The sequence below is a fragment of the Schistocerca serialis genome, chromosome 2, assembly GCF_023864345.2.
Source record: "Schistocerca serialis cubense isolate TAMUIC-IGC-003099 chromosome 2, iqSchSeri2.2, whole genome shotgun sequence".
Classification (NCBI taxonomy): Eukaryota; Metazoa; Arthropoda; class Insecta; order Orthoptera; family Acrididae; genus Schistocerca; species Schistocerca serialis.
Window position 1 is genome coordinate 375,510,258 of NC_064639.1, and position 14,987 is coordinate 375,525,244.

The window sequence follows — 14,987 nt, forward strand, 5'->3', positions numbered from 1 at the left end:
TAACATACGCAAACAGCGACAAACGCCGGTAAGCCCCTGCATATCAGCAACACTGACTGGCAACTACCAGCTGCTATTAGAGCCGACCAACAGGCCACAGCAGGGACACTGACGAGCTCGCCCACAGACGCACGAACAATCTGCCAACACTCCCTCACACTGTGCCTCCGGTATATGACCTATCGGACACAAGACCGATAACAAACCTAACTGTTGCAGATTGCAGGACGCTGAACGAGGACTCTGTACCAGCACCCAGCGCCAGCCGCCGAGCAGCACAAACACACAACGTCAGGGTATCGACATGCATGATACCCACTACTAACAAAGCCTATCCTTGCACAACCTATCGCAGGCAGCAAGACAACCGCTACTGCTCTTGCCGCCCGACCTAACTTTCGCATAGGTTTTTTTCCCTTGGCTCTTGCTTTGGCACTTTTTTTCCTCTGCCCTTCAAACCGCCACCCTTCGTCAGATTTCGACCAATCTATCTCCAGATGAGCGCGTATTAATGGTTAATCCTAACCAGACGTACGCAAACATCGCAGTACCCACATCCTGCGACACCTCACTTTAGTGAATACTAACCCTTATGCAGAGATGGCAGTAGACCTTTTGTGTTGGCCATCATGCCGGTGTGGGCGTGGAGGGGCTCCACCTCTATTAATTAAAATCTAAGGATGAAATTATAAATTAAAGTTGCTTCTCCAAACTTTATCAGCATATGATTCCGTACACTAACGTTTAAATTGTTAAATCTCAGAGTGATCAGATAAATATGTTTTCCTAAATACATAATTTTAAATAAAAAACAAACGGCGCTAAATAATAAAGCTAGAAAGACAAAAATTGGTCAGAATGTACAAATATACGTCAAAATCAAGTGTTACACGTTTCAACATGATCAGAACAACATTTTGGTCGAAATCCAAGTTTTTATGAAAAATTAAAGGAGCTAAATAACAGACTTAGAAAGATGAAATTTGTTATGAAGTGTCAGTTGGATACGAAAACCTGAACTATGTGACCCCATTAAGCTACCTCTAATAGTTTTTAAGTCTTTACTGAAAACTAAATTTGGAACAATAATGTCTTATTTGTAACAGATTAAGTATCATTTATGATAATGATAGGAAGTTTTGATTACAGCACCTGACGAAACCCATTAAATAATAAAGCCACAACAAGTTTCAAGACTTTGATGTAAGTAACAATCAATACAAGGTCTCTTAGTGCTGTAGTTCAGAGGTTATGTTCTACTGTCACTTCCATTCTAAAAATTGTAGACGGCAAAGTTTGAATGCAGTCGACGAAAACTTTTTCCGTAATTGACGCTAACTTAACTCTGTTCACACAAAAATTACGAAGATTGTAAATTGACTGATGACTGAGGTATTAAACAATACATCTCCGAGAAAGCAGCTATTTAGAGGCTACTACCTGACCATATAGCAGATGAAGGCAGATGTTCCATTCGGCCGTCCGCTGCGCCCATGTGCAGAGTGGCGCACATAAAACGGCCCGAACTGAAATGCGAATACGTGTGAGTAGCATTACTAGCTTGTCAGTTTCTTTGCCACCTTCCAGCAGCAGTAGCGTGTGAGTAGTTCATATGGAAAGTAGTCATTATAAAGCGTATACTTCATTGTCATGCCTTACTCCTTTGAAGAACGTGTGTTCATTGTTGAAGAATATGTGCAGTCTGAATCCATTAAAGTTGTTCGTGACACTTTTCATTAAAAGTTTTCTGAATGTAATATTCCTGCAAAATCAAGAATTAAGGATCTAGTGAGGAAGTGGCGTTCAACAGGCAATGTTGTTAATTCAAAGCGAAATGAGGGACCAACTGTACGTACACCAGAAGTTGTGGCAAACGTGACAGCACACATTGAAAGAAGTCGCTACAAGTCAACATGACGATTATCACAACAATGTGGAATATTTGCAGGTCATGTCAACGCATCCTTCATGGCTTAAAAATGCAACCTTACCTTGTGAGTGTTGATCAGCAAATGAAAGAAGTGGAGAAGGGTAAGTGTACACATTACTGTAATTGGTTGCTGAAAAATGTCGCTTGGGGACATCTTGATCCATTCCTCCTTTTTTCTAAGGACGAACCTTGGTTTCATGTGTGGGGTTGCGTTAATTCATTAAACACAAGACACTGGGCTACAGAAAATCCCCATGGCATACTGCAAAAGCAGTTATACGATTTAAAAATTGGTGTATGGTGTACTGTATCTGGTAACAGAATTATCAGGCCATTGTTCTTCAACGCAACAGTCAATACACATGTTTACTTGCAACTCTACAATGAAGTTTTGGCTCTTTTAACTCCAAACGAAAAATGTTGTGCATATTTCCAGGAAGATGGAGCAACTTCTCATATGTCAGCTTTGTCCTTAGCAGGCTAGAGTCTACCACAACAATCCAAGAACACTTGACACATTAAAAAACAACATATGTGAAAAAAATTTCTAACATTCCTCAAAGATTACTGAAAAGTGTTTTTCTTAACATGCTTCGACCAGCACAACTTTGCTTGGATGTTGGCGGAGAACGTTTTGAACATAGACTTTAAATTCATTTCTAAAATACAGGGTGATTCAAAAAGAATACCACAACTTTAAAAATGTGTATTTAATGAAAGAAACATAATATAACCTTCTGTTATACATCATTACAAAGAGTATTTAAAAAGGTTTTTTTTCACTCAAAAACAAGTTCAGAGATGTTCAATATGGCCCCCTCCAGACACACGAGCAATATCAACCCGATACTCCAACTCGTTCCACACTCTCTGTAGCATATCAGGCATAACAGTTTGGATAGCTGCTGTTATTTCTCGTTTCAAATCATCAATGGTGGCTGGGAGAGGTGGCCGAAACACCATATCCTTAACATACCCCCATAAGAAAAAATCGCAGGGGGTAAGATCAGGGCTTCTTGGAGGCCAGTGATGAAGTGCTCTGTCACGGGCTGCCTGGCGGCCGATCCATCGCCTCGGGTAGTTGACGTTCAGGTACTAACCTTTTTCGTAGGACTCTCCATACAGTTGATTGTGGAATTTGCAGCTCTCTGCTAGCTCTGCGAATCGATTTTCCTGGGCTGTGAACAAATGCTTGCTGGATGCGTGCTACATTTTCATCACTCGTTCTCGGCCGTCCAGAACTTTTCCCTTTGCACAAACACCCATTCTCTGTAAACTGTTTACACCAACGTTTAATACACCACCTATCAGGAGGTTTAACACCATACTTCATTCGAAATGCACGCTAAACAACTGTCGTCGATTCACTTCTGCCGTACTCAATAACACAAAAAGCTTTCTGTTGAGCGGTCGCCATCTTAGCATCAACTGACGCTGACGCCTAGTCAACAGCGCCTCAAGCGAACAAATGTACAACTAAATGAAACTTTATAGCTCCCTTAATTCTGCCTTTTGTCGTTGCAGAGTTTTAAATTCCTAAAGTTGTTGTATTCTTTTTGAATCACCCTGTATACTTATTAAATTAACAAAGGAAATCTGTTACTTAAAGTGTTACTTACATAGTTAATAATTAAATTGTACAATAAAATCTAAGAATGCGATGATGTACCTTGATTTTCTTCATTCATATTCCTTTGAGTGCAGGGGTCGGTTTTATGTGTACTACTCTGTATAAATACTGCCTGAGAGGCAGTGACGCTTCACTTCGCATCGAGCTATCACTCTGTCCGTGTCACTCAAACACCTACTTATTCGCTGCCTCGGATGACGTCACAACTATGCTACTGCTAAACAAATGTTTTCGGCACAAACAGGAAATGCACTCGCAAGGACTGTGCACCGTTCTGGACCGCTTAGATTTCGCTGAAGTAAATGTTTGTGTGCCACCCATAATATTAAGAGAACTGCGTGGCAAGTCGTGAGATTATTTTCCACTTTTGTGGCGAGCAATTAACTTGGATTATCAAAAGTCATAGCGAAAGACCACTTAATGGGAACTTACCATAGAGTCGCCTGTGAACTGCTGCTCATGCTGTTTATGATAGGATTATTATTATTATTATTATTATTATTATTATTATTATTATTATTATCAGGAATATTACTATGTTGTGCATGTGAAAGCTTATCAAATATATCAGTCAGTTTCATTTATAATCTTAGTTCCTGATTCTGTTGCATACATAGAGAGTAGAAATATTTCTTTCTGGAGTACAAGAAGAATGTGGACTTGCAGACTGGAAATTGTGGTCAGCAAGTTCTCCATCGCTTTCTGGCTAACCACAAAAATAGTTTTTAGGCTCTTGTAAAAAGACAGCGCCGCAGCCCCACAGCTTGATCATTCCCTCAGAAGTGGCTATTATTTTCTATTTCACATCAGAATTGTGACTGTTCATTTATGTGTTCACCAATAAAAGCGTTTCTTTCATTGTAACCAGCAGAATGATTGTATTATGTATTGTAGTGCACGTAAGGACCAAGACATAAAAGATGGCAGTAAGGATTCTTTGGCCACACGCTAATCGCATCCCGCTACCGGAACTACCATTCCTGCAGTTTTTCCAGTTACAGGGACACCTGTTGTGTCGTTGGCACCAGGACATTGCTCACTTGATTCAGTTGAAATGTTTGGTGATGACACCTCCATGTGCAATAGTCAGGAGACATAGCTTCTGCTGATGCAAGGCACTTCTTATGCACTTTTGAGCTTATTTGATGGCGACTTGCCCATGCTGATCTGCTTCTACCCAGTACTTGATAACACTGCCTCCATTCCCTCCATTGTCCAACAATGTTTTGGATTCATGGCCCGCCTTCCTTGCAGGGCTGGACCCCTTCCAGCACATTTCTGCACTTCCTGATGTTTCTCTCCTGGCTGCCTCTGGCTCCTCTACCTTTGGCACTACATCTTACAACACTACTTCCTTGGTCTCCAACAAGCTCTCCTGCTCCAACGCATCTTCAAGCTCTGATGCCTTCTGCACTTCTCATGTGTCCGTCCGCTCCACTGACCTCACTAACCCTCCTGCCTCCTCAAGCTCTGCCAATTCCCCGAGCTTGGATGTCTCCTCCAAAACCCTTCCAGCAGCACCGGCTCCACCTCCACCAGCTCCACAACCACTAACTCCAGCAGCACCAACTCCAGCACCGCCAGTTCTGGCACCAACAGCCCCTCCACAGCCAGACACTCCAAAGCCAGCCCCTCTGCAGCTGACCTGCCTTACTCATTTTCCTGCAGTCCATGGGAAATCAGTTTGATTTCCCTTGCCTTCCTGTCCTCCAGTGTTGGAAGGCCGCAATGTCTGGTCTCACCAGCTCGACAGCCTGCTTGCCTTTTCCTGATGACGTCCCTTCATGTCTCTTCTTTTCCAGGTCGAATCCTCACCTCATCTGCCATGCTATTCTGCCCAGTGGTTGCCCTCCGCCAGCTGTGTATAATGCTGTTTGCAGGAAGCCTGCAGCCATTGCTGGCCTTCCTCTCAAAGGTGGCTCAATGCCAAGGACTGCACCACACACTGGCAATGAGGCGTTCGTCAGCCTCCCCACTGCACTCTCCACTCCAGCGTACCGGGCAACTGGGTGTCTGGCGCTGCATCCAAGCAGGCACTCGCCATACCCACCCTAGCCTTCCACACATTCTGGTTGATACCTCTACACAAAGATCTATGCGTTTGGAACAGCTCTGCCTTCTAGTCAATCCGAGGTCATCTTTCAAGCAGGTCATCTGCTTTCCATTCTCCTTTTTGTGCCTAATCGATGCATGTGTTTCCTTCTGTGGCTTATGCATGCACAAGTTTTTCTCTTCCTTTGGTGCATTTTCTTCACATGTTACAATCCAGTTCTTTCTTATGAGTCATTGCCACTGCCACTTCCAATGATTTATTCCCTCCAGTCCATCGGTGCAGTGAATCTCTTCTCCATTCTTTGGACTCCTTGGAAGCTGATACCCATTTTAACGTTTTCAACATGTTGCGCATGCCACTTGTCCAGGGCTCATGTGTCTGTACTCCTGCACACCTCCTCCTTCCCTCCAGCCAAGCCAGTTGGCCACTTTCCGTGTCAATAGCACCATTGGCTAGCACCATGATCTCCCATCGGCCACCAATGCCTTCCGACATCCATCTGGCCCATCTGTGCCACAATGGCTTCACTATCGCTTTTTCTTTTAATGGGGAGAGGTACAGTAGCTGTGCAGGTCACCTGGCCACTACCACCACCTTCACCTGCAGCCACAGCTGGTGGGCTGCCAGACTCCAGGCGCCAACACATCACATGATACTTCACAGGAATCCTTCCACTGGATTATTTAAGATGCTGTGCGATCACTGCCCAGCACGTTAGTTGTAGTTGTATCGCATTTATTCGTTTCCGTTAATAAGTCCTGTTGCATGGTGTTGCCTTCTTGGTATCTCAGCATCTTCCTTACTAGCAGAAACCTGGGAAGGGACTGATCCAAGGGACCTCTTCTTAGCGAGAGGAGCTGAAGAAAACTTACGCTTCTCTGCCTCAGAAGTGGGGACTGATATCCCCCATGGTTGGGGACGGGGGGGGGGGGGTTTCTCCCTAAGTAGGTGGTGCGGGAGCAACAGGGAGGGAAGTACCCCCTACTGTCAAGGTGTAGTCTTCTGGTTCTGAGAGGCGACAGGAATGCGAGGAACTGATGAGGCGACAACTGTTCTCATACCGGTGGTGTAAGAGGAGGTCATAGCCACAGGATGTAGATGCTCAAATTTGCTCTTAGCATCAGTGTACTTCTATCCTGTGTATACTTCTATCAGGATGTTATTTATTCGTGCTTTTAATATGGTTTGCACTATCTCGATCTCCTTATCGCATTTAATTGTTTCCGTTAATAAGTCCTGTTGCCTGGTGTTGCCTTCTTGGTATATCAGCATGCTGATATTGTTTTGGAAACTGTCCTGAGATGTACCCCCGCTCCGTCCGTCGACCAACAATGGGGAGCTTATTGCGGTCGGGTCTCGTTTGACTTTCGCGAAATATTATTGCTTCCTTCGCCCGTCATTTCAACTATCCTCACACCGCTATTACTGTCCGGCCAAGGCTGTGGTATCAAATTTGTGTTTGGCATCGGATTCCGGTTGTCACTGTGGTAATAATTACTGTTTGCTGTAGCTGGTGGCTGCATTGAACTGTGCGTCCACTGCACCAGATAGTTATGATTATTCGGACTGTTATTTTGATTAGGCCATTGCCTTTCATTCGTCCTACGTCCTTGATTCTGATTCCTGTTAATGTTGTTGTTATATCCTGGGTGGTATCGTTCTTCATAGCGACGTTTTTTGCTATACGGCATCTGACCACTTCCTTTCCTCCTGTTATGTTCGTTATGCTGTTCTCCTTTACTGTTGTTTTTCCCGAAGTTGGGCTTAGAATTCCAGTTTTCATGTTTTCTCGCCAAAAAGTTCCCGTTTTCTCGGTCGCGATTTGTCTGGCATTCCTCTTGTGATAGATCTATCTCATCTAACGCCGATAAATGTCTTTCCAGATTGTCTTCTGCGACATTGATTAATTTATCACGAATGTGACTTGGTAAGCGAAGTTTTAAAATACGAATCATACCCCGCGCAGATATGGCCTCATCCCAATACCTCGTTTCATTAATGTACTTTTCAAAATATTTCCACGGGGTACCTTGCTTTGAATTATACACCTGTAGGCTATAGATTTCCGTCCTAAGGCGTTCCTGTATTGCCTTTGACCAATATCGGTCTAAGAATGCCTTTTCAAATTGTGCAATGCTCTGACAGTTATCGATAATTTCTTTCTCCCACAGGGCAACGTCACCCCTGGTATGCGATATTACACTCCTGGAAATTGAAATAAGAACACCGTGAATTCATTGTCCCAGGAAGGAGAAACTTTATTGACACATTCCTGGGGTCAGATACATCACATGATCACACTGACAGAACCACAGGCACATAGACACAGGCAACAGAGCATGCACAATGTCGGCACTAGTACAGTGTATATCCACCTTTCGCAGCAATGCAGGCTGCTATTCTCCCATGGAGACGATCGTAGAGATGCTGGATGTAGTCCTGTGGAACGGCTTGCCATGCCATTTCCACCTGGCGCCTCAGTTGGACCAGCGTTGGTGCTGGACGTGCAGACCGCGTGAGACGACGCTTCATCCAGTCCCAAACATGCTCAATGGGGGACAGATCCGGAGATCTTGCTGGCCAGGGTAGTTGACCTTCTAGAGCACGTTGGGTGGCACGGGATACATGCGGACGTGCATTGTCCTGTTGGAACAGCAAGTTCCCTTGCCGGTCTAGGAATGGTAGAACGATGGGTTCGATGACGGTTTGGATGTACCGTGCACTATTCAGTGTCCCCTCGACGATCACCAGTGGTGTACGGCCAGTGTAGGAGATCGCTCCCCACACCATGATGCCGGGTGTTGGCCCTGTGTGCCTCGGTCGTATGCAGTCCTGATTGTGGCACTCACCTGCACGGCGTCAAACACGCATACGACCATCATTGGCACCAAGGCAGAAGCGACTCTCATCGCTGAAGACGACACGTCTCCATTCGTCCCTTCATTCACGCCTGTCGCGACACCACTGGAGGCGGGCTGCACGATGTTGGGGCGTGAGCGGAAGACGGCCTAACGGTGTGCGGGACCGTAGCCCAGCTTCATGGAGACGGTTGCGAATGGTCCTCTCCGATACCCCAGGAGCAACAGTGTCCCTAATTTGCTGGGAAGTGGCGGTGCGGTCCCTTACGGCACTGCGTAGGATCCTACGGTCTTGGCGTGCATCCGTGCGTCGCTGCGGTCCGGTCCCAGGTCGACGGGCACGTGCACCTTCCGCCGACCACTGGCGACAACATCGATGTACTGTGGAGACCTCACGCCCTACGTGTTGAGCAATTCGGCGGTACGTCCACCCGGCCTCCCGCATGCCCACTATATGCCCTCGCTCAAAGTCCGTCAACTGCACATACGGTTCACGTCCACGCTGTCGCGGCATGCTACCAGTGTTAAAGACTGCGATGGAGCTCCGTATGCCACGGCAAACTGGCTGACACTGACGGTGGCGGTGCACAAATGCTGCGCAGCTAGCGCCATTCGACGGCCAACACCGCGGTTCCTGGTGTGTCGGCTGTGCCGTGCGTGTGATCATTGCTTGTACAGCCCTCTCGCAGTGTCCGGAGCAAGTATGGTGGGTCTGACACACCGGTGTCAATGCGTTCTTTTTTCCATTTCCAGGAGTGTATAAACTGAATCTTTTGTCGATCGTACCATACACTCTGTAAAATATTCCAAAACCCCCTTATAAAGATCACAGGGTGCACTGATTTCTTTCTGCGTTGTAAACTTGAAACTGACGGTGTTTGATTAGACTCTCGTCAATAGTGGTAATTACAGTAGAAGAAGTTGCCCTCATACGATTATGCATTGGTATACTCCCCTGTACATTTATGTCTAATCTATCACAATTCAATATGGGCTGATATAACCCATATGTGGTGTTTGCGCTGCTGTAAGTATTTCGGCCCAGTGTATCTCCTTTATCATATTTCTGCGCCTGTGAACACGCATGGTTGAACTACAGACAACACAAGTCGTGTACCTCCTTCCTGGTAGAATGACTGGAACTGATCGGCTGTCGGGCCCCCTGCATCTAAAACGCGCTGCTCAATCATGGTTGTTCACATCTTTGGGCGGGTTTAGTGACATCTCTGAACAGTCAAAGTGACTGTGTCTGTGATACGGTATCCACAGTCAACGTCTATCTTCAGGAGTTCTGGGTACATGGGTCATGCAAGACTTTTTTGATGTGTGTATATTACAAAACGTTGATCATACTTGTGTTGTGAGTTGGATATTAACAATATTGTGTCTTAGAATCTTAGTCATTCATCAAGTTTTGCATCCAAGTACCAACAGCCATCCTAATTTTTAACTCATGGAAATCCCTCTGCAAGTATTTTGAAATAGTTCCCTTTCACAACTGAGATTTTCATCCGTTTGTGAAGAGTGTAGGATCAAAACTAGACTTCTCCGAGTATATACTCAATGAAGAACAGTAATTTTGTTGCTCGTAAGCAGAACTGTCAGTAAGTTTCACCTGACCGCACGTAAAAACGATAACCATCGAAAATAATGTTAGTAATTTCGGATAAATCAGATTAACTCCACTACTACATGTATACTAAATATAAGGCAAATTGTTTTCTTGTTAAAATCAATGCATCATTTCAGCTACAAACGAGAAAAACTGTTTCAACTCCACCCCACACAGTGCGTAATAACAGACAGTGGAGTCGCGCCCCGAGTCACGCCACTTAGATGTTGGATTCAGTGTAATGACGTCACGCGCAGTCCATGTTATTGTGGTCTATGGTAGATAATAAATCGGTTATCTTCTGTGCCGTAGCGTCACCAATGACGTCATAGGTTACTCACAGATATTAACGTCTTTACTTTCGAGCCATAGATAATAAATCGGTTGTCTGCCGTGCATAAGCGCCGTCATTGTAAATTGAAATAAATGTAATTTTAAAAGACAGCGTTAGACAGTGTGTAAAATTTTTTTCTTTTACATTGATTTAAATAATTGGTTCTTTCCAATTCATTCGGTACTTGATTTCATTCTTAGCAAGTTTGAGATAAATTGGAAGAATAGTTTTTCATTTAGAAGAATTTTCAGTTTTTGATTTTCGTTTGTAGGTACGAATTTATCTATTCCCATGAATATGGAAGATTTAAAGCAGGCTTTGGACTTAGACGTGATGGCAACCATTCGATTTTTGCAAAAGTTTGATCTTCTTGCTGATTACGTTCGATGTCGTGAGTGCGACGAACATATGCGCCACGTAAGTGTGTGCGCTCGTTGTACTCACGATTTATTCATATGGAGGTGTAGCAAGGATCGACTATGGCGCTCAATTAGACGAGGAACATGGTTTGAGAAATCTAAGCTAGCCTTGAGCGATAAAATAAAAATTACAAACTCTTGGTGTTTGAGGCATCCTGCGTGGTTATGTGCGCATGAATGACGTGGGAGTGAGCGTACCGTTTTAGACTGGTATTCGTTTTGTAGGAAAGTTTGTAGGGAATATATAAAGTATAGGGGGCCTTTTGGGGAGAGAGTGTTATAGTCGAAATCGATGAGTCTTATTTTGGCAAAACCAAGTACAACAGTGGGAAACCAGCAGTTTGGGGGGCTGTAATTTCAGGCCCAGAATGTGATGATGTAGTTTTTAAAGTAGTTCGTAATCGAACGAAGAAAGTGTTGGTGAAATTAATTGAAGATATGTTGCGGAGGGTTTTGTAGTTATTTCCGATGGTTTTTCTTTGTATAATGATTTGGAGAATAGGTGTTTTCAGCATCTTGCCGTCAGTCATAATATTGAATTCAGATCTTCATCAACTGGGGCTTGTACCTGTAGTACAGAAGGTTATTGGTCAATTATAAAATATGTTTTAGATTGGGAGAAACGACGCATTTCGATACTACAGAGCGATTTAGATGAATATTCATGGAGGCTTAATGCACCCAATACATATTGCCCATTTAAGTGTTTCCTTAAACGTGTTGGGCAAATGTATCCTCCAAAATTTGTTAGTTAATTTGAAGTTGTGGTGGGATGGGTTTGATCGGCATGGTTGAAATACTGATTTGGATTTTTTGGGGTTGATCCATCATTCTTCATTTTCTTATGTTAGGTAATTTTCTTCTGTGGATATTTTTTATTGTTTTACTTTATTTCGTTACTGTGAACTTCTGGATTTATATATTTGTATATATGTGTGTATGTGTGTTTTACTGTAATGTTGTGTTTCTTATGTAGGTGGGTGTGTGATTTTTGTTGACGTCTTTTAAGGCGAGTTTTAGTTTTTTGTGGAGGAGTTTGCGTATGGTAAGTTAAGTTTCTAATTTTTAAGTTGTACTGAATTTGTCTATTTTGATGTATTTCTTTGTCATATTATATTATTTTGCTTTAAGTATGGGTTCGTCAGCAGCAGTACGAAATTCAAATTTTACAGTTGTTGCTCTTTTTCCCTTTCCTACCACTAGTATCACTACGATTGTTTCGAGTATATACTAGCACTACTGTTGGCGAAAAGACCGACATACGTAAAATTTGTATCCTGTATGTAGTTCAAGTGAAGTATGGAATATTGGTACCAGCTACCGAAATAAGTGACAATGTAACATTTGTACCATTCACCTATACAGGTCAAGTGAAGAACAGGATACAAATGTTATGTATGATGCTATTTTTCGCTTTCGCTAGTACTAGTATTCTATTCTTTAGTTGACCTATATAAGTCAACTGAAGTACAGGACACACGTGTTATAAACGTCTTTATTTTCCCATTCGGTAGTAGTAGTATCCTATTCTCCAGTGAACCTACATAGCTCAACTGAAGAATGGTATGCAAATTTTACTGTTGTCGGATTTTTTGTCGTCGCTAGCAAGACTATAATAATTTGCAGTCGATACTATTAGTATCGAAGCGAAACAAAATTTGTAACCCATACTTCACTTTACCTATGTAGTTCAACTGAAGTATGGCTTACACATTTTATGACTGTCTTTTTGTTTCGCCTTCGCGTAGTTCAACTGAGGTACAGGATGCCAATGTTACATATGTCTATTTCTTCGTTTTCGTTAGCACTAGTATCCTACTCTATGACCTACATAGGTCAACTGAAGTACGGAATGCAAATATTATGTAGGTCTTTTCGCCTTCGTCAGTAATACTATCCACATAGCGGAGGCAGAAGAAGCAACACCTGTAAAATTTGCATATCGTACTTCAGTTGACCTGTATAGGTCAACCTAAGTTAACCTATACAGATCTACTGCGGTTTGGGATACAACTCATATGTATTTAAACTGGGGTATTCCATGCTAACGTTACTTCCATACCTTCTTTTCTTTATTTTTTGCAGAAATACTAGGACTCAAACAAGAACTATTTACCGAGCGAGGTGGCGCAGTGGTTAGCACACTGGACTCGCGTTGTGGAGGACAATGGTTGATACCCGTCTCCAGCCATCCTGATTTAAGTTTTTCGTAATTTCCCTTACTCTTTTCAGGCAAATGCCGGGGTGGTTCCTTTGAAAGGGCACGGCCGACTTCCTTCCTCATCCTTCCCTAATCCGAGCTTGTGCTTCGTCTCTAATGAACTCGTCGTCGACGGAACGTTAAACACTAATCTCCTCTTCCTCCTCCCCCTAAGAGATATCCTTAACGTTATGTCTGAAATATTAATGTATGTGATATATACCTACCATCTATTTTCTTTCGCCTGCATTCCTTTGTTTGTGAACACTCGGCTTTGCTGTTAAATCTGTGTGAAAAATCATATCTGCGAATTCTGACGTCATTGGTCAAAGATGACAAGTTGTGAAACTTCCTGGCAGATTAAAACTGTGTGCCCGACCGAGACTTGAACTCGGGACCCTTGCCTTTCGCGGGCAAGTGCTCCACCAGCTGAGCTACCGAAGCACGACTCACGCCCGGTACTCACAGCTTTACTTCTGCCAGTACCTCGTCTCCTACCTTCCAAACTTTACAGAAGCTCTCCTGCGAACCTTGCAGAACTAGCACTCCTGAAAGAAAGGATATTGCGGAGACATGGCTTAGCCACAGCCTGGGGGATGTTTCCAGAATGAGATTTTCACTCTGCAGCGGAGTGTGCGGTGATATGAAACTTCCTGGCAGATTAAAACTGTGTGCCCGACCGAGACTCGAACTCGGGACCCTTGCCTTTCGCGGGAGAGCTTCTGTAAAGTTTGGAAGGTAGGAGACGAGGTACTGGCAGAAGTAAAGCTGTGAGTACCGGGCGTGAGTCGTGCTTCGGTAGCTCAGCTGGTGGAGCACTTGCCCGCGAAAGCCAAGAGTCCCGAGTTCGAGTCTCGGTCGGGTACACAGTTTTAATCTGCCAGGAAGTTTCATATCAGCGCACACTCCGCTGCAGAGTGAAAATCTCATTCTGGATGACAAGTTGTATCCCGTTCTTCAGTAATCCACTTCTGTCCCTTTTTTCCCTTTCTTTTTTGCACAAGTATCCCATTTTTCAGTTGAGCTATGTAGGTCAACTGAAGAATACTATACTAGGACTCAAAGCGGCGATATACTTAACATAATGTTCGAAATATGAATGTACATGATGTATGCCTACCATCTGTCTGCTCTGTCCTGCATTTTTTTCTTTCTCAACATTCGTCTGTGCTTTTAAAGTTGTGCGATACATAATCTGTGGTAACTTCTGACGTCATTGGTCAAAGGCGACGGGTTGTTTCCCATTCATCAGTAATACCCAAATTATTTAAAGTACCATAACTGTAAATGGAGACAAAACTACCACAGAGATCTCATAATTAAACGACAAAAACAACAGAACTGTTTCCCGACTTAGAAGAAGCTAATTCCGCAATTGGTGCTGCATCAGAGCTACAAGCGACAGAATTTTTCAACACAGTCGTCTTTTGAAGAAAAAGTAATTATTTATATTAAACGAACAGTCGTGAATAGGAAGTCGAATGAAGTGCAAGAATGAGAAAAACTTCTGACTTCGTGCAAAATGGTTGTGTGTCGAAGAAAGTGCCCATCATTTCAAAAATCAGCAGCAGAAATATATGCTTATCGTGGATAAAATACTCTGCTCACATTCTCTTCCTCTGAAAGGGGTGCGTTGCAGTATTTCTTCATTAAGGCATTGTAGCTTATGCCACTTCATTCATGAATTTTGTGCTCTGTTTACATTTATTTTACGATCATTCGTGTCTCTTGACACTTTACCGATGCTTGGGACACAAAACTACAATAACTACTTCGTAAATTGAGTACAAAAAGAGCAGAACGTGAGGACAATATAATACCTAATTCCCAGCGAAGAAATATCTCAGATCCAACTGCGAATTAAACCTGGGACCTCTAGTTACCATTCCGCCTCGCTGAGAGCGGAGCTACCGTGGCACACATCATTAACTTCAGGATCTACTGTTTCTTC